The 26,423-nt window shown below is 35.5% G+C and overlaps 1 pseudogene; it reads right to left on the minus strand.

Moving 5' to 3' along the window:
- Positions 1-7,692: 7,692 nt before the first annotated feature.
- Positions 7,693-15,472, minus strand: LOC120149750 (annotated as a pseudogene).
- Between the last annotated feature and the right edge of the window lie 10,951 nt (positions 15,473-26,423).

Below are 26,423 nucleotides of genomic sequence, written 5' to 3' on the forward strand. Positions count from 1 at the left end.
AATATCAAATGAATCAATAGCTCTTTTAATGCTTTCAGAGTTATAGCTCTTTGACAAATATTCAAGAGGATTAATTGTATTTAGGTTGACCTAAGGTTTCAACCATAAAAATGTCCTTTTTTTCGATCATTGCGACATGCCTTTTTCTTAACTTGGCATTTTAATTGGATGCAGACAAAATGACGCAAATAACATGATCAATTACTAGACCTTCTATTTCGGTCATTTGAAATCTGCCATTTGTTCAAGCTTTGTAAGCTCCTTTAACAAAGGTAGTGCAAAAATATCGGTCTAAAAAAGAAACTCTTGAGTGCTCGTGTGAAATTGACTATGACAGATGTTTCTTAACTCCCTTAGTCTATCATTACCGAAAATTTATCGTTTAGATAAATTTAATTTAATTTGCCATTGTCTAGCTAGCTGAATCTATAAAGCGGGGCGTTTAATCAATTGATCTAGAGGGACAACTAAATATCATTGTATAGATATTATAATCACCTTTATCAAGTTAACTGAAGGGTTCATCTCATCACAAAGACTTCAACCGGACAATAGCAGTGGAACAAACACCGAATTGCCAAGTGTTCGAGCAATGTCATGGTTTGAATGTAATCTATTCATAAGGCCAGGGCTTTTAAGTTTCCTCTATAACCAATTGCCTTAGTGGAATAGCTCAGTTTTACGGATTTAATTTCTTAAGATTGTCAAGAAGAACCTGTTATAGTCTAGGTGTTGTTGAAAGTAAAAAATTTCATCTTTAGAGTTCAATTTTTAAGCAACTAACCTAAACTAGATTCACCTACTTGGCTATTCCATTTGTAAAGATAATGATCATTATTGAACATCTTAAACAAAAAGTATAGTAATGCCGTATACAAAAGATGCCCCATGTTGTCCGCACCTATGTACACCTAAATACAAAGCCTCTTGTTTATACCCTGATGAGAGGAGAATACTATATCGGTTCTTGTACGAGTGTATATTCTGGGTAAGGTCAAATTCCCTTATTTTGTCGGCTTTTAATCGTGTTATTTTGTCAAAGATCTGTAACTCTGAATCATTTACAGAGTTTTTTTAATTAAGCTTATATTCAAAGAATTTCAAGTTGTAAATTTGATTCAATGCTCAGCGTAAATTCATTGAAACATTTAAAGAAAGTTCAAAAACAAGTTCCAAATATGAGAAAATTCAAAAAACAAATTCAAACAAGATGCCTCAAAATTGAATAAGGCCTCATCAAGATGCCCCACTTGCCCAAGGAGCATTCACTTGATTCAAGCCAGACAACCGTGAAATAATCTGGCCAACCAATAAGTTCTGATTCCTAGTGATGGTATCCAAGGAACTTTGTTGATTTCAATTTATTTTCTTCCAGTTCCTTTTATAATCTTAGCATGTTCTCTTCAAGTTGAGCAATATGGGCTTCCATTTTCCTTTGCGCGAGTGTTGTGAGGATGAAACGTGTCCGAAGCTTGTGGAGGTACGTCCAGCGTTTGTACCATTTTCTTATGAGACATCTTTTGTTAGTTCATGTGAATGCAATGAAAAAAAGAAAAATTATGTGAAATATGCAAGAATGCATTATGCATGAAATGTTCGAGGTATTGATCCAAAAAATGTGTATGTTATTATAAATAATCCTCATTGGGGACAAAAGTGCTACGTCTTAAGAGATAAAAACATTTTAAATGTATAGACCCAAAATAGCTTTTGGACTGGTTGATTCGTCTTCAGCATTCTTCTGTCACTAGTTGAATGTCCTGTCGAACTGTTTCGGCCCCTCGGGATAAACTGTGCAAGTGACGAGCTGCTTGCCCCAAAAAAGTCTCGAAGAACTACATCTCTGACTTTCACTCTCTGCTGAGCTTGTTCCTAACGAAAGTGCCATTAGAGTCCTTCATCGATAGAAACTATCCAAAACTTGCTTCTTGAATTTGTCAATAGTGGTATCCAGCTTAGCTAGGGTTTCTCCATCTTGTTCTTGTTGTCTTTGAAGGGATTCTCCAGGTCAGTAACCTTCTTCTTGTATGCCCCTGCAAATTTTTTCCAACTGGACTTTTGTGTGCTCGGCTTAAATCTTGTACCCTTCTGAACTGGACTTTTGTGTTTTTCACCTCTTATATTATAACCCCTTTGTCCATTAATGCAAATTATTTATGTTTAAGAAACACGCTTTTGGTGGATCAACACCTCTTTTGAATGATGATGCAAAAGATGAAAATAAAATAAAAGAGAATAAAAATGAAAAGAGTTAGTGAGGTAAAGATAAAAAAACGACCATGAAAATAAAAGTCCTACCCCACATGATATCTACCCCACATGCTTATCATTCCTACCCGGACATGATCTTTATACCGCATGTTAATTTTGAATTAGTCCTAACCGCATACATTTCTAGTTCACATGCTTTGAACAAAAAATAAATCAGGAAATAAAAACAAAGCATCCTAGGGTTTGCAATGAAGTTTTGGGGTGGGCTCTAATTCCATGTAGTCTCCCGGTTTAGATTCTAAAAAAAAGATACCCGAGTTCTTCTTGCTGGTGCCCCCTTAGGCTTGCCCGACCCTTAGTCCTAAGCCCATTACAAGCTTATGTGAACTATATTAAACTCGAGAGGAAACATTCGCTTATGCCCGCACGGTGAATAAATTCACACGAAGACATAAGGTATATGAATCCCGAAGGCTACTTGCTAGGCCCGCACGATGAATAAATTCACACGAAGGCGTCGCTTTTGCCCCCACTTAAATAGGGTTCAGATCTCAGGTATAGAGCCAGAGATAGAAACTTTTCAAAAATATGAAATCATTGAAAAAAAATGTAAGTACAACTATTTATTTGAAAAATAATCAAAGGTAAATAATTAGAATCGAATGAATAAATTAAAATTAAAATTTACTATTTTCACATAAAAAAAACTGAAAATTAATTATGGCCTGACTCACTTACCTGTCCCCAGCAGAGTCGTCAATCTGTCGGAACCGTCTTTCGGGTGAACCCGAAATTGGGCTTCGACTTGAATAATCGGGTTAGAGTCACCACTGATCATTTTAAAATAAATTTAGACGGGTCAGACACCATCTTACCTGATCTGCGTTGTACCAGAAACGTGTCGGGTTCGGGAGTCGATTACGGTCAATGAAGGATTAACACCCTTGAACCGCCCTTTCGGTACCAATTAATTTATCGGTTGTCTTTAATTGTGAAAAATCAAAATTAAAATCTAAAATATTTGGGCATTCTTGGAGGCTCATCTTAGCAAGAAGTAATGTTTAGCACACTTTTAACATCTGTATCAGCAAATGTTGAGGCATTTTAAAGGTTACTTCATATAGATCCATGTAGGGCATTTTGAAGGCTCAGATTAACAAGAAGCAAATGTTGTGGAATGCTGAAAGCCCCTTTCAATCAAAATCAGGAATGTTGATATTTTGAACGTTTGTATTAGCCAATGTTGAGGCATGCTGAAGAACCATATCATCCTATGTCAAGATCATTGATTTGAGCAAATGTTTCCAATGATGCAGAAAGGTATGAAGAATGAAATTTGTGAAACAATGGCAGTCGAGCTGACTATACATAATTGCTTCATTCATCAGGCAGTTACATTGGAATTATGTTGTTGAACAAATATCTACTCAGCAAGAATGGTTTCAAATACTCAATCTTCTTAACATATGTCACATGACAGCGTGTTCTTTGTTAAGTTACATCACGGTTGCATGGATAAAGATGGTCCCTAGGCAGACCATTCAATCCAGGGTTCAATTTCTCAAGATCTCGGCCTTGAGCTTAGTATTTTGTGTGTCGATGACGATTGGAAATATTTATTTGAGATTCCTGGCAATTAGTTTCAATCATGCTGTTGAAGTTACAAAGTCGTTTTTCATATCAGTTTTCGCTTACTTGATGACATTGAAGAAAGAGACTCATCTTTAGTATATTACCCTTATTACTGGGGTTATCATTACCAGCCAGGATGAACTGAGTTTTCATCTATTGGATTTTATCATGTGCATTTCATCTACAACAACAAGAATTCCATGAACCTCCTTCTGTACATGGATCCTATAGCTGATGTGTTTCTACATCCTACAACACTCATTATGGAAGAAAACGTGATCAATATCACCCTTGCCCGAGATGATATCAAGATCAGTTGGTATCTCTTATTCAATTCAACATTAACATGTTTTGTGAATTTAACCAACTTTTTGATCATACCGACATATCACTTGTATTCCCATCGAGTTTTGTTTTTAAGAGGTCTTGTGACATCATACAAAAGTTTTGAACACTATGAAAGAGCTTCCCTGACCAGAAATCTGTGCAGAAGCCACAACTAGATGAATGTGCTGTCAAATGTTTTATGAGCATCTGAGCAGAAACCACAGGAAATGATGAATGTGTTGTCAAGTGTTTTACGAACCAGTAATTATGGTGCTGAACCAATGTTGAAATTATATGACATTTCCATTTATGGATCCATGATGAAGTCTGTCTTCTTCAACACCAAGCTTTGAAGTGAGAAATGATGAAAATTTCTTTCCACAAAAGGGAAGCTGAAAATTTTAACAACAAGAAACTAGTAGAGCCAACTAAGGTTAAACGACAGGTTGTTGTTAAGCATCTTGACATGATATGGTCTGAATAACTTTGTTTGAGACTGATTAGATATGGAGACATGAAAGGAATTAGGATAAATCCTCCTTATGATGTGTTTCAAGAATCAAATCAGAACAGATTCTACTCTCCTAGTTAATCTCTGCTTAGTTTAACATATCTACATCTACATTCTTCAAAGATGATAGATTCTTTTTTCAAAGATGAAAGCTTTATTGGATTTGTACACAAGTCCAGATGAAGAAATCTGATGTTATCAAAGACAAAATGGGGCATCAAGGTCATAGTTCTGACTACGTCAAGAGTTCCATAAATGAAACATTTCTTTTGAGACTTAAATGAAGTAAAGAAGACACAAAGATACAAGTTGATCGAATGGTTCTTCAGCTTCATGGCATAGGTTGTTACACTGATATCCAAAGGTAACCCTGGCAATAAATGATGAAGTGAAGGAAGACCGAGTTCACCACTTTGAAGTCAAATGAAGATTGCATAAACATTCATGCATTCATAAGAACATCATTTGCATAACAGAAAATGCATTACATTGCTACATTTAATTGCATTCAAACATAAGGTTTTGCAGATTTTCATATGAATAAGAAGATTCATGATGAACAATACCTTACAAGAAGAAAGTGGAATTCAAAACCTCGAATACAGGAATCACACAAACATCTGAGGAATAGATGGACTCAATCCACAAAAGAAACATTATTTTAAATGGGGCATGTTACCCAATCAACAAGTTATTTCAATAAGAAAATAATTTCCAAAATTTCTCATTTAATCTTTTCTAAAAATGAAATTGTTGAATAATAAGAAAACTATTTCCATAGTTTCTTACTTAGTAAACTATTTCCCACATCCGTAAGACTTTCAGTGCATGATGTTTTTAAAACCTTCGGGTCATCTGTAAGTCCTTCAGTGCATGATGTTTTCAAAACCTTCGGGTCATCTGTAAGTCCTTCAGTGCATGATGTTTTCAAAACCTTCGGGTCATCTGTAAGTCCTTCAGTGCATGATGTTTTCAAAACCTTCGGGTCATCTGTAAGTCATTTAGTGCATGATGTTTTCAAAAACCTTTGGGTCATCTGTAAACCCTTTAGTGCATGATATTTTCAAAACCTTCGGGTCATCTGTAAGCCATTCAGTGCATGATTTTTTCAAAAACCTTCGGATCATCTGTAAGCCCTTCAGTGCATGATGTTTTCAAAACCTTTGGGTCATCTGTAAGCCCTTCAGTGCATGATGTTTTCAAAACCTTTGGGTCATCTGTAAGCCCTTCAGTGCATGATGTTTTCAAAACCTTTGGGTCATCTGTAAGCCTTTCAGTGCATGATGTTTTCAAAACCTTCGGGTCATCTGTAAGCCCTTCAGTGCATGATGTTTTCAAAGCCTTCGGGTCATTTGTGAGCCTTCCGAGCAAGATGATAAGACATCAGGGCCATTCATAAGACCTCTGGGCAGAATATTTTCAATATTTCCATCATACTCAAAAGAAGCTAAATGAAAAAAAATTATTGTTTTTTTTTCGTCTTTGCTCTATTCTTGTTAACACAAAAATGAGCAAAGAGGGGCAGCTGTAAACACTAATTTTTCATATAGTTTTTTTTATTATTAAAATTATTATTATTTTTATTAATATTAATATTATTATTAAATAATAATAATTACAAGCCCAAAAGACCCGACTGGTTATAAATCCCAGGCCCAACCAGAACTGGCCCAGACTAGATGAAAACCTTAAACATTTGGGGTTTTAGCTAGGGTTTCTAAACCCTAGCTCCCAGTCGCCGCCTTAGCTATCTCCAAGAGCTTCCAGCCGCCTCTGCCAGATGTTTGAGCCCACTGCCACCATGCAACCGACGATTCTGCTACCACCACCTGGCCACCGACGTTCTAACTGTCGTCGCCCTCGCTAGAAGACTCCAGAAGCTCTGCTGCCACGATGCCAGCCGCACACGTCGCCTCTATGGTGAGTCACCAACATAGCTTTGGTCACTCACCAAGGCTTTCATCTTTTGGACTGGTCCGACAAGAACCACATCATGGCTATAAAGCCTCGGTTCACCTGCAAACAAAAGGGAAAAAAATAAGAATAAAGAGAATAGGGGAGGAAGAAAAAAGAGAACAAATGAGGGATATCACAACAGGAAATAAACCAACAGACGAAGAAAAGAGAGCCCCAACAATGACGGAAGAAACGAGACCAACAACAAGAAAAATACAAACCCAACAGCAAGCAGAGATCGAGCAACTTACCACATCACTGGAGCTTCCACGCATCATCAGAGAATCGAAGAGTTGAACGTAAAAAGGGCTAGATCCACGACGTTTGGTAGAGTTTTAGGTTAAGATAATCTTGGATTTGGCTTTAGGGTAAAACGGTCTTTAATTTGGGGTAGGTTAGAAATTTCCGGCCACTGTTGGTGGTGGCGATCGACATCGGAGTACGACTGCCGGTGGTACCGGAATTCACTCCGGCGAGAGAGGCTATTAGATAGAGAGATGAGAGAAAAATTCTCTCTCTCTCTTAGAAAGAGAAAAGAAAAAAGTAAATGAAGAATGTTGGCTTAAAAGCCGGTTTTAAGGGGTATTTAAACCCCTCCCCAAACGTAATCGACCACAAATCCCTTTTTATTATTAAAAATAACGAATTTTTGGTTAAAGCGCAGACCAATTTATTTTTTAACTGATGTTTTCTTAAAAACTCTTTTAAAAGATAATTTTTAGGTATTCGACCTACCTGACCCAAAAGGCCGATGGAGACTCCTAAAATATTTTAAAAACCATTTATTCACATCACTTTTCCCGCCAAGTTAAAAATTTATGCCCGTGCGAAAACCGATTACGACACTACGCAATACCCACGTGATCAAAAACCTAACATGCTGGTTTTCTTATGGCCTCGTATTAATAAGAGCAAAGTTGATTCTTTCATTGCTGCCCTCCGAATTTTCTTGGAAGGTAGATTTATTCCTAATAAATAACATAGAAGCATTACATCATACTTGAAACAACACACAACCTTTAATAAAATAACACAAGACAAAGACGATAAACTGATGTGCTTTAATAATTACAATAGAAGCACTTATTTAATGCAATTTATGCCCTTAACAACGTCGAGTTTATTAGATTGAGATGCTGTTTGGAATCCCCTTATTAGAGATTCCAGGTTCACCAGTTGGATGGAGCAAATTATAAGGAACATTGACCGGACCGATCCTGTTCTTCAATCTCTTGTCCAAGTTCATTTTTAAGATTTCCCCTTCAATTTCAGCAAGCCTGTTATTGAAAGCCTCTGAAGCTGCCAGCGGAATAGCATCCGTTGTCCATTTCGGGAATCGTTGTCCAAGATACATCTCATCTGGTGCATGGTTCGACAGGGTTTCAACCACGGTAATAACGGTCAATGATTGCAGCTGTGAGGACATGGTTCTAAAGAAAACCTTCTCAGGGTTGTTCTCAAGCTCATCATATTCAAGAGTGTCTTTCTCAGGCATGAACCTTCGTCTTAGCATTGGACGGTTCGGGAAGTAGCCTCCATAGGCATATTGTCCGTAATTGACAGCTGCATGAAGTGCAGAAGCAATCCATATGATGATGGTACAAGATTGTATTAGCTCTTGGCGGTTTTGCATCTTTGGCCACCATAGCTCATGTTTGTTGTCACCGTGACCGACCTCTCGGAGTTCTGTCCACCAAGCTTGAAGTTCAGGGTCCTCTTTAACCATTTCGTCAGTCTTGTAGTAAAAGGAACAATAATCTCTAACCCAATTTTCAATTGCAAACCAGATCTTCAACCCATCAACAGCATATGGATAGTCTTTTATCAGAAGTCGGTCAAGGCCACCGAGAGAATTTATATCACCATCTGCAATTCCCCTGTTACAACATGGAAGATTATAACCATTTACAGTGGATGGTTAATAGAGGCTTTTGAGCAAGATTATATTACCTTTTCTTGAGGTCATTAGGAAGAGCCTGATCCAAGAAATTCCAACTCTTGTAAATAACCGAGGACATCTCCAGGGAGTATTTTCCGGGACAAAATGTCTTCTCTATAATCCCATCTGCATTTACAAGCAATTCTCTGGCCAATGCATTAATAGTCATGGTGTCACGAAAATGAGGATGGAGAAGTTTATAAATTGGATGAACCACACTCAGTTGTCTGTTTGTTGCAATCACGAATAGCTCTAAAACTGCATGAGTGTTCAACCTGAGATCAAATCAAAAGATTCCCTAAATTAGCTTCAAACTGATCTCTGATTTAGCTTAATAAAAGCTATATATATATATATATATATATATATATATATATATTTGTATTTACCAGTGGCTCACAAGCTGATGATGACCGGAATCATTCACGGTTACAAAAGCTTTAGCAAGCTGCCAAATCTAACCCTCAACTCCGTGTTCTGCAGGAGTGTATACTTGATTAAGAGCACCAATTTTGTCTCCATCCGGTTTCGGCAAGGTCAATTCAATAGCTATTGGCTTTAATGTACCGTCGCCTCTCAAGAACAGAATTGTCCTAGATGCATGTCTTTGCTTCAGTATAGCTGTTTATCTTCCCAAGGTAAGGCATTACAGTATCATGATGATCCAAAATAAATAGCCTTTTGCTACTCAGTGCCTGGACCACATCCATAGTTCATTAGTGATATTCCAAGAAATATAGAAATGAAGAAAATGATATATACAAAAACTAGTACCTCTTCTACAGTAAGTCCATCCAAGTTATACTCAATGTGTTCTTTAGTTATAGAACTGTTTTGATGAACATACACTTCAGGATCTAACTTGCTAGCCGGAGGGAATTCCTGCAATTGATTTCATAATTAATAAGTTGAGATCATACAAGACAATACAAGTTGATTGAGTTTCTCTTTAAGCTTACCGTGAGGAGACGAATGAGAAGAGGGTTCAATCCTGCAATCATTTCTCGGCCATATTCTTCATCTGTCCTCCATGCTATGGGATTATTCCGGTCTGCTCATAAGTCATCGAAAACATATGAAGATGATTACATACATGCATGCGATATTTTATAACAATAAAAAATGTTTACCTTCAATCACTTTAGGCACTGGAAACTTTAAGAGTTGTTGGCCATCAGATCAAAAAAATTCCTGCATCATCTCCAAAGGGATGTTACTTGCGAGTTGATTGATAAGATCGGTAGGAAGTGGAATTCCATTGAAGTAGAGATTGTCTACGTCTTTGAAGGAGTCGAACTCATTAGGAGTATAGTTAACAAAAGCTTCTAATAAAGGAATGATTTTATTAACTAAGCCTTTCAGATTATAAACAATGAAGTCCGACAGCTTCAAATGACCAAATTGCTCATCTCGTGGGACGTAAATGTTAAGAACATCCGGTAGAAAAAGCCTGCTCTCCGTGTTAGGATCTATGAAAGAAAGAAAAATGTTGGACACCATTCAATACAACTAAAAGCACATATAAATCATATTCTGACCTGATCTTGAAGGTGGTCTGCTTGTTCTTCCTCTACGAGGATAAGGATACTGCATTGAGCCTCCGAGAACCGGACGGGCGAGTTCGGCACCCTTATCAGGGTCACCCAAATCATTGTACAAAGCATAGTCATAAACACGATCTCCTAGTTTCAGCTCTCCGGTCCCATCACCTCTCAAGGCCTTTAGCTCTTTCTCCCTGTATTTACGCAGCGCTGCAGGCATCTCATGTGGAAGGTATGTCTACAAAAGGTGTTTAAATACGGAAGTTCGGGTTTAATTCATATAACAGAAGCAAAAGCATGTATAAGGTCTCGAACTCGAACGTCCAAAGTGTTTAGGTACCTTGTTGGGGAAGAAAACTCGTGGTTGTTTATATTGTCTATCAGGGTACACCCATGAATTACAAACAAAGTGAATTCGACCGGCGTCAGGAACATCTTTGAGGATGATCGTCTTTAAGAAAAACTCAGCCACATGATTAATTCGAAGGATGATAGCTCCAAGAATTCCAAACTCCACATCCCACTCAAATGTAACCTTATACAATGAATCACTACCAGCCAATGGAGGAGTAAATGTCAGGTTCTAGTACTCCAAACCTTCCATCTTCCCCAGCTTTCCTCCATATCCATTTGCTGTAACATTCATTTATAATTACTGATAAATACAAAAATAAAAAGTGAAAGCATGAAATGAAATGAACCAGGGTTAGAATTTTGAACACTAACGAGCTGGAGAGTGACTCTGATAACTCCGTAAAAAGACTATTTTTAAGGCCTTTTCAACTTAAGTTATTGTTTGTTTAAGGGTACATATAGGTCATTTTAGATGTATGTAGCTGGATATACTTACATTTTTTGTGGTTGTGTTATTTTATTTTATTAAGGTGCTATATGAAGAGGAAGGTGTGGTTTTTAGTATGTGCAGGAAATAACAAGCAAAATAGGCGAGCTGGGAAGTAATGCCGCGGCATCACACGTTGCTGAAGCAGATTGAAATGCCTTGGCATTTCTGGCGTAGACAACGACAAAAATATACAGCTGGCTCTGCACGTGAAATGATGGTTGTAACAGCCTTGTAGGGGACCACTGACACCTGGAGGATAAGGTTCATGCACAACATGTGATTCTAGGGGTATGAGGGGTATTTTGCACCCAACAATATCCCAACAACCTCATCATTACCCCTAGATGTTTTTTATATATTACACCTCACAAGAAAGAGAGTGGGTGGAAGAAAGGAGACGCATATTGTAGCAGAAAAATCATATTTTTATTTTCCCTTTTCCTTTCTTCTTCCTTGGGTTTTCCTCCATTGATAAAGCTTCAAGGAGTGGCGAGCTAGGCGCCGAGAGGAGCTAGCGAGCTAAGGCGGTTCGTGGTGGCCAAGGAGACCTCCGGTGGCGTGCGTCGAAGGCTCTTTCTCACTTTCCTTTGCTGTTATTTTATTTATTTTATTTGTGGGTTGTTGGAACGAATATTTTGTGGATTTTTCTATGGATATTTCGAACCCCACCATGAACTAACTTATTTGGTGGTGTTGGTTTAATGGATGTTTTAACTTTATTTTAATGGTATATTTAAGTTTATTTTGGTTCTTTATTTGCTTTGTTTATGAATGCTTCACCATCTAGGCTTGTAAGAGGCATGGAAATGTCCATTTCTTAGATGAAGGTTAGGTGTTCGGAAGAATCCTAAGCTAAAAATACTTGTAAGTATTCGGAAGAAACGCAAGGCAAGATCCCATAAGCAATGAGTTATAGTATTTTCAAGGGGCTTTGAACCGGCCTAGGAATATTATAACCTAATCCCTTAGATCTCGGAAGAGACTAGGATAGGATTTCAACGACTAAAAAGGGTGTCTTTATCAATAGGGTAGGCTGTCCAACATCGTTGAGTGAGAGCAGATGCCTTGGCATGCTATTCTGTTAGGTTCATGTTAGAGCATTTTAGGAAAGCCTTGTCGAGTAAGTCAAGACCAGATAGCTTAAATCTGCCTGAGAGATAAGTTTAGCATTCTTATATCAATCCCTACCATTCATTCCATTGAAAGCTTGTCACGTGAGGATTATCTTCTTTTCATTTTATTTATCTTTTATTTACTGTTTTTACCATTTTTCATTGTCTTGACATTTCATCATTTTCAACACTAAACATCTATTCTTGCCACTGCATTTCCATTTGCTACACCATCACACCATCAATATACATTCACCAACATACGCATATCCATTGTCGTGACATTTGTATATATCAAGACTAACTATACTTAGATAGAATAGTGCATAAACTTTACTCAATATCCTTCCAATCCCTGTGGAGACGATACTCACTCATCACTTTATTACTTGAGCGATTGTGTATACTTGCACATTATTTGCGTATATTTTATAGTACTCACAACACGCGAACAAGTTTTTGGCGCTGTTGCCGGGGATTGGCAATTGATGATGTTGAGTTTAGTTGTTGCACCGTTTTATTTATTTTCTTTGTTCATAGTTACTTGTTTTTGTGTTTACCTTTTTCAGGTGTTACGTTGTCGCATGACACGTAAAAGACCCAAAGAACCATTATTTCATATAGAACCTGAGGCTCATGTTGTTCAAAATCAAGTGAAGGATCCTGCAGTTCTAAATGCAACGACAAATCCAAATGCTAGGAATGCTGCTCGACCAGAAACTATTAGAGATTACTTAGCTCCCACCTTAGATGACCTACAACCTGCTATTATACCTCCCAGGATTCAGGCAACCCAATTCGAGCTCAAACCAGTTATGTTCGACATGTTGGACTTGATTGGAAAGTTTGGTGGTACTCCTCATGAGGATGCAAGGCAACATGTTCGAGAATTTTTGGAGGTCTGTGACTCCTTTCGATAAGAAGGTGTGCATGAAGATGTGTTGAAATTGAAGTTATTTCCATATTCTTTGAAAGATGATGCCAGGGCATGGTTCAATGGATTACCTTCCGGCTCTATAAGGTCTTGGATTGAATTGTGCAAAAAAATTTTGCTACGGCATAATCCATTGAATATGAACAACCATCTTAGGAATATCATATCATCTTTTCACCAAGCTGATGACGGGTCAATGTATGAGTGTTGGGATCGCTACAAAGAATTGCTTCGCAAATGTACCAACCATGGATTCCACGACTGGACTCAAGTCGTGATGTTCTACAATGGAGCCAATGCACCCACGAGGATGATGCTAGATGCCTGGATAAATGGCATTTTGCTTGACAAATCACCTGAAGAGGCTTTTGGCATTCTTGATCGAATTGCTAACCATGATTACCAATTTCCCTCTTCAAGGTTTGAAACTATAAGGAAGGCATCTGGGACATTCAAGTTGGAAGCTGAAGATTCAGTGTCGGCCCAACTCTATACCATCACCAATATGTTGAAGAATTTCCAAAATTCTAAGGAGGTGAAAGAACTGAAGGTTGATAGCTTGGCATGTCTGTTATGCCAAGGCAATCACCATGAATGTGAATGCCCGAGCAATCAAAAGTCCATCAACTATGTGGGAAGCTTCAATGGATGGAGTCAGCATCCCAATTTCTCATGGGAAAATCAAGGAGCTTGTAATGTCAGTCATCTCGCTCAACAGCAGTATATAGATGAGCCCCCAGCCTTTCAAACGAATATGCCATGGCATAATCAAGGGACAACATCTTCACTTACTACAAGTTCTCTATAGGCCATTATGCAAGACTTTATGGCAACTACAAAGGCTTTATTACAAGATCACGTTGCATCTATTAAGAGTCAAGAAGAATTATTACAAAGTCAAGGGGCATGGTTGCAAAGTCATAGTTTTTCTTTGAGAGCTTTGGAAATGCAAGTGGATCAAATTGCCACGGCATTACAAGAATACCAACCAGACAGATTGCCTAGTGATACTGAAATCACTAAGGCTAAAGGCAGTGAGCAATTTAGTACATTCACCTCAGGGAGTGGCACCTATATCTACAAAGATGCTAAGTTTGGGGGGGGGGGAAACACTAGAAGAACCTAACTATGAGATTGTGCATGAAGAGTCTCAATTACAAGAGGACTTACATTCGCTGGAGAACAAAGCTAGATGTTCAATGAGTAAACCCGATGATGACAAGAAAAATAATGCCACGGCAAAAGAAAAACCCCCACTAGCAGAAGTTGATGACCAAAGGGAAGCTGCAGAATTATGCCACGATAATTTTGTAGGCACTTGTGAGTACTTGAAGCTCGATGAAGAAGACAAAGATGAGCTTAAGGATATTTCAAAAGAGGCGGGTCAATCTAGCTTACTCATAGCTAGACCAGGAACGAAATCTGAACCTGTGGATTTCATTGAATTTACTCAACCCCAATTAGTTGCCCATGTTAGAGCACTAAGGAATAAAATGGAGAAACAATCCCCTGACGAGAAATTATTATTTGCCACGGCATTGTCGTGGTACGCTGACATTGTCAATTTTCTCGTTAGTGGTGTTTTGCTTCCGTACTTGAATAGCCAGGGCAAGAACAGATTGATGCAGGATGATGACCCCTACTTCTTGAATGACTTTGCTGCCCAAGCAATTAAAAGATGCCACTGCAACGGGGAGAGAAAAGAGAGGACTACTGCAAAGGTCCTACAAATCGGGTTCTATCGACTTACACTGAAGGTGGCGCTGTTATATATGAGGAGCATTTTGGTCTATTCTGGTGCTCCAATCGAACGCGACAAAAATGCCATGACAATTCATGATGTTTTGGAGTTTGCATCCCTTGAACCTTTTTTAATTTATGTTTTAGAAGTTTTGTTTTGTCGTGAGTGTTTGTTTGTTTGTTTTTCTTTGTTTTATTTCTTTATTTTTAATATTAGTTCTTTTTAGGATGAAGGGTGTTCTGGAGGATGAATATGATGAAATCTCACGAGGGAACTTCATAGGCTGTTGCAAACCAATATGCCACGACAAAGCTAGATGCAATTGAGGCTCTAACAAGACGCAGTCGTTGCACCTGTTCACAAGGAGATGCTCCCACATTGGGCTTATAATCTTCTGGTCATCCTGGACAAGATCTTGCCATCATTTTAGGATGCCACGACATTTACAAATGTCACTCAGTAAGATAGTACACCCAAGCCAGAGGATGCTAACCCAGTCAACATGGACTAGATGACATCTGAAGTCATCTGTTGGGCATATGGAGACCTCAACATATAAGAATACTGAAGGCCCTAGCACACCACCTGCTGAACCCAGTTCTGATCCTGACAAAAGCCCCACATCACTGAGGAAGTGCACCAGACACAATACTACTAGCACTGCTAGTGTGACTCCACCACCATCTTAGGAAGACAAGGTACCTTGCATTGCATTGCATCGCATCGCATATAGTCTAGTTTTAACTTAGTTTTTATTCAACATTGAGGACAATGCTTCTCTCAAGTTTGGGGGAGGTAGTGTTCTTTGTAGAACATGTACATGATAATATTAACATAATGTTATGCCATGGCATCAGTAAATGGTAGGACAGTTAGATGAAATGTTTTGATGATACCTGATGAAGATGAACTTTTTAGGCTAGAAATTGAATGTAAATGACTATTGAGAATGATAGAACTGACTCTAGGGCTTGATGCTTTGTGAATTATTCTTACACGATTTGTATGTTTTCTATACTTAAAAAACTTATGAAGTTTTTATGAAAGAACTCTGGTTAGCCTTGGCATTAAAATATGGTATTATGATTAAATGATAAATCACTGTTTAAGAACTCCCTTATCTCTGAATTTTGTTTAATCGTGAATAAATGTTTCGGCATAGCTGTAGAGGGACACTCCTCTTTGTCGTGGCATTGCCTGGAACTCTCTTTAATAAATGGCAGCCACGCACATACGAGTGAATGAAAGTAGTCACGGGATGACTCTGCCTGACTAGCTTGGGGGTGGAAGGTATGCTCCCTTTCACCTAGAGTGTGGAATGATAGGTGTGATGAGCTGACTCCCATCGTAGCAGTGTAAAAAAGTGAAAAAGTGAAAAACAAATGTGTACTAAATGAAAAGGGAGTATAAATGTGCTTAATGAATGAGTAAATGTTGTGGCAAAACTAGGGAACTCAATTAGAAATTACCTAAATTCGTTAAGTATAGATTAGATACAATCACGCACACACACAACCATAAAGGATCTTAACCTAGGGAAAAGTACTTGAATTCTTGATATGTCTAGCATGTTGAAGCCAATTATTCTGAGGGTTGAAATTCAATTATTGTCTTGTTGTCCTACTGTTGAAATTGCCATGACATTTTGATTGTGTTAATTGTTATCCATTGCTTGAGGACAAGCAATAGTTTAAGTTTGGGGGTGTGATAACTCCGTAAAAATACTATTTTTAAGGCCTTTTCAACTTAAGTTATTGTTTGTTTAAGGGTACATATAGGTCATTTTAGATGTATGTAGCTGCATATAATTGCATTTTTTGTGGTTATGTTATTTTATTTTATTAAGGTGATATATGAAGAGGAAGGTGTGGTTTTTAGTATGTGCAGGAAATAACAAGCAAAATAGGCAAGCTGGGAAGTAATGTCGCGGCATCACACGTTGCTGAAGCATATTGAAATGCCTTGGCATTTCTGGAGTAGAAAACTACAAAAATATATAGCTGTATGTGGACAGCTGGCTCTGTACGTGAAATGATGGTTGTAACAGCCTGCTAGGGGACCACTGACACCTGGAGGATAAGGTTCATGTACAACATGTGATTCTAGGGGTATGAGGGGTATTTTGCACCCAACAATATCCCAACAACCTCATCATTACCCCTAGATATTTTTTATATATTACACCTCACAAGAAAGAGAGTGGGTGGAAGAAAGGAGACGCATATTGTAGCAGAAAAATCATATTTTTATTTTCCCTTTTCCTTTCTTCTTCCTTGGGTTTTCCTCCATTGATAAAGCTTCAAGGAGTGGCGAGCTAGGCGCCGAGAGGAGCTAGCGAGCTAAGGCGGTTCGTGGTGGCCAAGGAGACCTCCGGTGGCGCGCGTCGAAGGCTCTTTCTCACTTCCCTTTGCTGTTATTTTATTTATTTTATTTGTGGGTTGTTGGAACGAATATTTTGTGGATTTTTCTATGGATATTTCGAACCCCACCATGAACTAACTTATTTGGTGGTGGTTGGTTTAATGGATGTTTTAACTTTATTTTAATGGTATATTTAAGTTTATTTTGGTTCTTTATTTGCTTTGTTTATGAATGCTTCACCATCTAGGCTTGTAAGAGGCATGGAAATATCCATTTCTTAGATGAAGGTTAGGTGTTCGAAAGAATCCTAAGCTAAAAATACTTGTAAGTATTCGGAAGAAACGCAAGGCAAGATCCTCATAAGCAATGGGTTATAGTATTTTCAAGGGGCTTTGAACCGGCCTAGGAATATTATAACCTAATCCCTTAGATCTCGAAAGAGACTATGATAGGATTTCAACGACTAAAAAGGGTGTCTTTATCAATAGGGTAGGCTGTCCAACATCGTTGAGTGAGAGCAGATGCCTTGGCATCCTATTCTGTTAGGTTCCTGTGAGAACATTTTAGGAAAGCCCTGTCGAGTAAGTAAAGACCAGATAGCTTAAATCTGCCTGAGAGATAAATTTAGCATTCTTAGATCAATCCCTACCATTCATTCCATTAAAAGCTTGTCACTTGAGGATTATCTTCTTTTCATTTTATTTATCTTTTATTTATTGTTTTTACCATTTTTCATTGTCTTGACATTTCATCATTTTCAACACTAAACATCTATTCTTGCCACTGCATTTCCATTTGCTACACCATCACACCATCAATCCACATTCACCAGCATACACATATCCATTGTCGTGACATTTGTATATATCAAGACTAACTATACTTAGATAGAATAGTACATAAAATTTACCCAATATCCTTCCAATCCCTGTGGAGACGATACTCACTCATCACTTTATTACTTGAGCGATTGTGTATACTTGCACATTATTTGCGTATATTTTATAGTACTCACAACACGAGAACAAGTATTTGATTATATTCTTTTTATTTTATTTATCTTTTATTTATTGTTTTTACCATTTTTCATTGCCTTGACATTTCATCATTTCCAACATTGAATATCTGTTCTTGTCACTGCATTTCCATTTGCTACACCATCACACCATCAATCCACATTCACCAGCATACACATATTCATTGCCGTGACATTTGTATATATCAAGACTAACTATACTTAGATAGAATAGTGCATAAACTTTACTCAATATCCTTCCAATCCCTGTGGAGACGATACTCACTCATCACTTTATTACTTGAGCGATTGTGTATACTTGCACATTATTTGCGTATATTTTATAGTACTCACAACATGCCTGTTATTGTCTTGGTGGATGTGTTCGAACCGGAAATGTCGTTCACAACATTTCCTATGGAATCCAAGACACCTCCGAGGATATTTTTTCTATGGTATTATTAACTATTATAACAATGATATCGATGTGCCAAACTGAGAGAAATGTTTGGGATATTTATAGTGAAAGATTTAATTATTACATAAAATTTTAAATTAATTATGAAAATGACAGTATCATAAACATACTATTATTCGATGAAATCGTTATCAGTTAATTATCTTTTAAATCTAATTATATATATATATATATATATAAGTTAAGAATTGCTCAATTATCATGGCCTTTTATTTTTTTAATGTTATATGTTCATATCACAATTTAATTATATAAAAAAATAATTATTATTCTAATAATTGCATGATTATATAGTTACCTAGACATTGTTAGTTATCAGATTAAAATTATATTATAGTTTTTCATGTTATATTTGATAGTATAAATTATAATTACATAATTATATAAATTTAAATTTAAATTTTAAAATAATATTAATTATTATAAAATAGTTCATTTTAAACTCTAAATTTATTATGTAAATATTTAAGTATTCAACAAGAAAACTAAATGAACACATAAATTAACAAAGTTGTTGAAGTTGATATATAAAAGGTTAAAATTAGAAGAAGAAAAAAAGAAAAACATATAATAAAGAATTATATATAATATCGAAACGCCCCAACGTATATTTATACTATAAGTTGATATTAACTATATATGCATATATAGAGCAGAAGATGACTTATTTAAATAAATGAAAAAGATAATGAATAAGTTGATGTATTATAAATATTTTATATTTACATAAATAATATATATATATATATAAGAAGTTTTGTTAGGAAAAAAGGTTCACTTGTATATATATAAAATCTTTTATAATAATAATGATGATGATGATTAAAGCTGAAAAAAATAATATGAAAAAGAAGATACGAAAATCATTTTTTTTGTATAGGGACGAAACTAGAATTTTGATTTCGGAGGGCTGAAGCATAATTTTTTTTGAAAGTGAGGGAGAATTTATAATTATTTTATAAATATAATATGAATACAAAGTAATATCTATTTAAAATATCAATCATTTGACAATGAATGTAATATCCCTGCTTGTGTAGTATGAATGATATGATAATAAAACGGTTAATAAAAAAATATAATTATTAAATATTTATATCGATTTTTATCTATCCTTTGAGAATTAGTATACTCAAATATTTTTTTATAAATTGTAATAATTAATTAAATATATCAGAATTATATATTTTTACTTAACTATATTCAAATCCAATTATAACTTTCCAGTCATAAAAGTTGAAAGTTTGAATTATTAACCTAAAGTTAATATTACATGTGAAACATGATATTTTTATCACTATCATATGTGTGTGGTTACATAGACATGAAAAGTGACATCCAGTTAAATTATTGTTAGTGGAATTTTTTTTATACAAACTATAACTAACCACCCGCTTAGGCTTTGATTAGGGCTAATTAAATATTTTGTAGAGTAAATTATATTAGAGGCTGTTTTTATTTTTAATCTATTTTATTTTAGTTATTATTTTAAAAAATTTATATATTAATTATTTATATTTTCAATTTATTATATTTTATTTAATAAAATGTTATATCCCGTTAATTTGATGACATGACATATTAATAAAAGAGATTAATTTTCAAATTGATCTCTTAATTTAAAAAAAATATTTATCCCTTATTAAAAAGGTATTTGATCTCTTAATTTTTAAAGATTCTTTATCCCTTATTAAAAAAGTCTTAGGACCCTTCTTTCCTACCAAAACTTATCTTCTCTAATCCAAATTTTGGCTTCCCGCAGCTGCAGCCTTCATTCACTGTTCGTACTCACTGACGAAGCCAGTATAGCATGAGGGGTGTCACCCCAAAATTTCTAAAAGATTTTTTATATAAATTTTTTTATATATATAAAATAAAAACAAATGATACCACTTTTAAAAAGATTTTGACACTCTTAAAAAAAATGAACTTTATATTTTTAAATATTTTTATAATTTTATTTATATATTATAATTTAAAATTATGACACCGTAATTTAAAATTTATAATTTTGTCTATCTTCGTACAATCAATAGAGTTAGATCAAACACCTATAACTCATGATAACAACTCCAACGCTAAATCAAAACTGAATAAGTGCCTTTACAATCCTTTAGGTTTCATTAGAGTCGGGTATAAGGAGAACATAATATGCTATTGCTTAGAAGTTTCACTTTCTTTTTTATAATTAAGGGTGTTTAATTTTTTTCAATTTTATAAAATAGTTCATATATATATATATATATATATATATATATATATATATATATTGCTTTTATAACTGAAAGCTCATAATTTAATCATTCTTTATCGTTTATTAATGTAATATTAAAATATATTTAAAATGATAAAAATATATTTTCATTCTATAGCGTCTATTTTTAAGATTTTACTTACGATCCAAAAATGTTTAAAATGAGTCTGATGCTCATAAATAATCCTGAAAGAAATCCATGTTGATCATGCGGGAATAAGATCAAAGTCACCGGAAATATCAATGCCTTTTAGTACAATCTTTTTTTTTTGAAAGAGGATACTTTGTATTATAAATATTAACAAAGTACATGTCGCAACCGTCTTTCGGTTGGGCCCCTGAATTGGGCTTCGACTTAAGAAAAAGTGGATTGGAGTCGCCACCGATCATTTATTTTTAAAACAAATGGGTTGATCGGATACCCTATTTCTTACATGATCTGCGTCTTACCAAAGATGTGTCGGATTCGGGAGTCGGTTACAGTCAAGGAAGGGTTAGCACCCTTGAACTGCCCTTTCGGTACTACGTAATTTCTAGTTGTCTTAAATTAAGAAAATTGCAAGTTTAATTAAAAAGATAAAAAAAATTGATCCAAATTACTTACTTCTGATTGACCGAACGAAGACCCTTAAAAAGACTTAAATGTTAGATTTAAAATGAAAAGTCGAATTGGATTAAGATATAAAATGCTAAATATAAAAATAATAAACAAAACAAGGGAAAAATAATAATAAAATAAATAACATAAGGGAAAAAATGTTAAAATGAATAAAAGAAGCAAAAAAACGAATAAGGAAAAAATATATACATATAATATAGTGTTTTAAAATAATAATAATAATAATGAAAGAATAGTAAATATATACCTATAAAATACTAAAAAAATAAAAAAGCAACAAATCTACCCACTAATATCAATTCACCGAAAGCAAATAAAAATTTGGTCGAAGAAAAAAAAGGATAGGGGAGGGCCTAGGGGGTGATAATGTTAAAAGTTGGTAGTGTGTATATATATATAATATAATATAATATGTAATGAAATAGGAAAAAAACAATGAAAGAATATGTACATATAAAATATTAAGATATAGTATTTAATAAGAAATAAATAATTATAATAATAATAATAATAATAATAATAAAATACGTATATATATAATATTAGGTAAAACAATAAAAAATGAGTAACTTATATATGTATAGATTAACGTGTATAATAGATATAAAATAAAAAAAATCAAATAAAATAATAAATAAAGGGTTAAATTGTAATAAAAATTAAATACGGGGGCCAATTTAGGAGGAAAATTGATGATTAAAATTGATTTAGGGGCAAAATTAAAAGTTTTAAAAATGGGGGAACCAAAAAGCAATTTCCCCCTTTATTTCTCAAAACTCGCGGGTCTGAGTTATGAGGCGGGTCGGGTCGTGGTCCAATCGGGTACTATATATATTAAAATTCAAACACACAAAATTTCATTTTTCATTTACCCACTGAATCAAAGCCCCTCTCTCTCATTTTTCTCTCATTTGTCCATCATTTAGGATGAACAACGACGTGGGGTTCGATAACCCAGAAACCGACAACCGTGAGCCACTTCACCGTCGCCGTTGAACGATGACGACCGCCGTTCATCGGCGGCAAAAAATGTTTTTTTTTTAATATTTTTACAAAGCTTTTCTTCTCCTCTCTATAAATACCCGAATAGTTTTTTCAAAAACGACCTCGGGAGGGCTAGATCTAACGCCAAAGATCTCGACTAACCCCCTATATTCATCGGTAAAATGCTTTTTTGGGGTTTCTTTTCAAAATCAGAGGACAAAGGAGCTACATGCAAGCATAAGTTCGAAAAAGGTTCGATATTTACCTTTGTTTCTTTTTGTAAAATCGCAAAAACGCTGTGGAATTTTTGTGACTGTCGAATGAATTGCTCGAAACTTTCTTGTGTAAAATAGCTGTGCAAATGTTTGCTTTTTATTCCGTATCCCCTGTCGTTGTGTTACAATGGGTTTTGATTACATTTATTTATACTGGAACAAGCATATTATCTTTAGAATCCTACATAAAATAGACTTCTAATGCTATTTGGTTGTTCTATTGTGGGTGTTCCTATGTCCGTGGGAGTGTTGGTGCCGAGAGAAATTAGGTATCTTCAGCTGCCCCTCTTTGCTCATTGTCGTGTAACGAAAATAGAACAAAGATTAAAAGACACCAGTTTTGACTATATCGAATGTCCTTTGTTGTAGAGTTGAAATCCGATATTTGGATTAAATCCAAAAATTACCTCCTCGACGTGAGGTTGAGTCAAAACTGGGAAATTCTGAGCACGTAATCCTTCGTCGTGAAGTTAAAATCGAACTCAAAGCTTTGACCAATAACTCATGGATCGTCTTCTGGCTCAAGATACTTCATCGTGAAGGTGAAACTTGACCTGAAGACTTTGGTATTGTTGTGTTACAAATGACTCCTTCGTCGTGAAGTTGGCTCAATCTGCTAAGGTACAATACCCTTTGTTGTGAATTTGTGTATGGCCCCTTCGTTGTGAAGTTGAGCATGGGAATTAGATATCCTTCTTCGTGAAGTTGAAATCCAAGTAAGTTGTACTGTTCTGAGTCCAATATCCTCCGCCGTGAAGTTGAAATTGGCTTTGGAACTGGGAAATTGTTTGTTGACAACCAGCCGTCCCTTTGTTGTGAAGTTGAACTTATATTGTCTCGAGTCCAATATCCTTCGATGTGAAGTTGAAATTGGCTCTGAAACTGGGAAATTGTTTGTTGACAACCAGCCGTCCCTTCGTTGTGAAGTTGAACTTGTGTTGTCTCGAGTCCAATATCATTCGCTGTGAAGTTGAAATTGGCTCTGAAATTGGGAAATTGTTTGTTGACAACCAGTCGTCCCTTCGTTGTGAAGTTGAACTTGTGTTGTCTTGAGTCCAATATCCTTTGCTGTGAAGTTGAAATTGGCTCTAAAATTGGGAAGTTGTTTTGTTGACAACCAGCCGTCCCTTCGTTGTGAAGTTGAACTTGTGTTGTCTTGAGTCCAATATCCTTCGCTGTGAAGTTGAAATTTGCTCTAAATGAAACTGAAAAGTGGTTTATTGACAACCAGCCGTCCCTTCGTCGTGAAGTTAAACTTGTGTTGTCTCGAGTGGCGCGATATCCTCCGTCGTGGAGTTGAAATCGCTGATGGCCCTCCTTCGTCGTGAAGTTGAGCTTTGACTTGAATATCCTTCGTCGTGAAGTTGAAATTCAAGTATCATATGTTGTGGGTGGACACGATTCCCTTCGCCGTGAAGTTGAAACCATGGATGACCTCTTTATTGTGAAATTCGGCTTCGAGCTAGATATCCTTCGTCGTGAAGTTGAAATATACTCTCGAGCAAATTGTGTCGCTTTGAGTTCAATATCCTTCGCCGCGAAGTTGAAATTGACTATAGCTAAAATCTGTCTGGAATCTTGACTATGGAATCTTGAAGTTTCGATCCCTGGTCTTGAATTCTTCAAATATTCAAATCTGATGTTTTGTATTCTTGATCTGAGAAATACTTCTCGACCAACTCAAGTATGTGCATGAGCCTTGATCGGCTTCCGAGTATCTGTACTTTTCAATGAATCTTTGTACAGTAATATACAAATATCTTTTGCATAAGTAAATAAATTATTAAGCTTAAGCTCAATCCAAGATGCTCAAAAGGAATTGGTCTAGAGAAGAAGATTGTTTTTTATTCATGGTAAAAAAGAACAAATAATACATGACAAATCAAAAATTAGGAAAATATTCGATTACGGTCAAGGAAGGATTAGCACCCTTGAACCACCCTTTCGGTACCAATTAATTTATCGGTTGTCTTTAATTGCGAAAAATCAAAAATTAAAATTAAAATCTAAAATATTCGATTCGAATTACTTACCTTTGATCGGTTCGAATTCTTCTAAAAAAAGGTCGAAAATGTTAGGAAAATAAATAAATAAATAAATTTTTAAATAGATCAAAGAAAAAAAACATAAGAATGAAAATAAAAATAATAAATCAAAAGGAAGAAAGAAAATAAATAAATAAATCAAATGGAAAATAAAAATAAAATCAAAATATATTAAATAAATCAAAAGAAAGAAGAAAAATGTAAAAATAAATAAAAAGAATAAAAGAATAAATCAAAAGGAAAAAAATAACATAAAGAATAAATAAAAATTAGAAAAAAATAAAATCAAGAAAAAAACAAAACAAAACAAAACAAACAAAATAAATAACATAATAAATAAATCAAAGAAAAAAATGAATAATTAAAAATCTAAAGAACCAATTTGAAATAAATTGAAGTTGATAGGTCAAATTAGTACTAAACAAATCTGCAAGAGAAAAATAAAAAGTTAGGGGGGCCAATTCGAATAAAAATAAATCAGAGACCAAAATGTGATTAGACCTTTATTTTACCAAACCATGGAATACAATAGATTCTAGCGACCTATTTCCTAATTTATCCAAAAGTTAAAACAAATAAACCCATTCCCTTATTTTCTGCCAGAATCACGTGAATAGCAAAAGAAAATTTTCCTCTCTTTCTTTCATTTTCCATTCTTCCTCCATGGCCGAGAAGCTTTTACCTCTAACCCCTCTCCGCCACAACTCGACTCACCGGCTATCCGAAGACCGGAAAAGGACTTACACGACTAAGGTAGTTCCCCCTTTCTCTAATATTCTCTCTATTCTTGGAGCCAAGAATCGGCCAGAGAGCAAAGATGAAGGTCTCTTTTTTTCTGTAGAATGTGGGGAGCCCCTGTATTTCCTCGATTTTTCCTCTCGGTATTTTTTCTTTATGTTCCGATATGTTCCCTTTGAATGTGAGTTTACATCTTATTTATAGTGTTCATGAACCCTATTTTTGAGAGTTTGACTCTGAATGAAACTCTCGGTTGGTTGTTTGTTTGTTGGATTCGTGACGTGAGCTCTCCTTGCGTCGGAAGGTTCGGGGTTGGTGGCGTGAAAAGCGACGGTTGGCTGGGATGGAGGAGATGCGGTGAAAATTTAGTGTCTACACCCCAAAACCTAGATATCATTCTATAACTTGGGAGTGACCACCATAGGAGTTGGAGTTGGACGAGAGTGTTGACCGAGTAATAAATCTGCCACATACCTACTCTGATTAATGAATAACCCATCTGAACTTCGTTGAATTTCCATTCGAACAAAAAACTCAACCTGTCTCATATCTTTCAACAAAAGGCTAAGTTTATATGATGAAAAATATCTTCAACTTTACATGTGTTGTTTCAAGTGATGATTATGTAATCTACGTATACCATCAACAACAACTTGAAAGCACCATTGTTCTTGATAAATAAAGATGACTCGGCCTTAGAGGTAACAAAGCCCAACTTGGTTGTAAGCACTGCAGCAACGGTCTTATACTAAGCTCCTCGGGCTTCTCTAAGCCCATTGATAGCTTTCTCGAGTCTGCACACAAGTTTCTCTCCATTAGGTTTGCACTGCTCAAAACCAAGAGGTTGATTCATATATATATCTTCGGTTAACTCCCCATTTAATTAGAATGCATTATTGATGTCTA

This window comes from Hibiscus syriacus, unplaced genomic scaffold (assembly GCF_006381635.1).
Source record: "Hibiscus syriacus cultivar Baekdansim isolate YM2019G1 unplaced genomic scaffold, ASM638163v2 tig00111008_pilon, whole genome shotgun sequence".
Taxonomy (NCBI): domain Eukaryota; kingdom Viridiplantae; phylum Streptophyta; class Magnoliopsida; order Malvales; family Malvaceae; genus Hibiscus; species Hibiscus syriacus.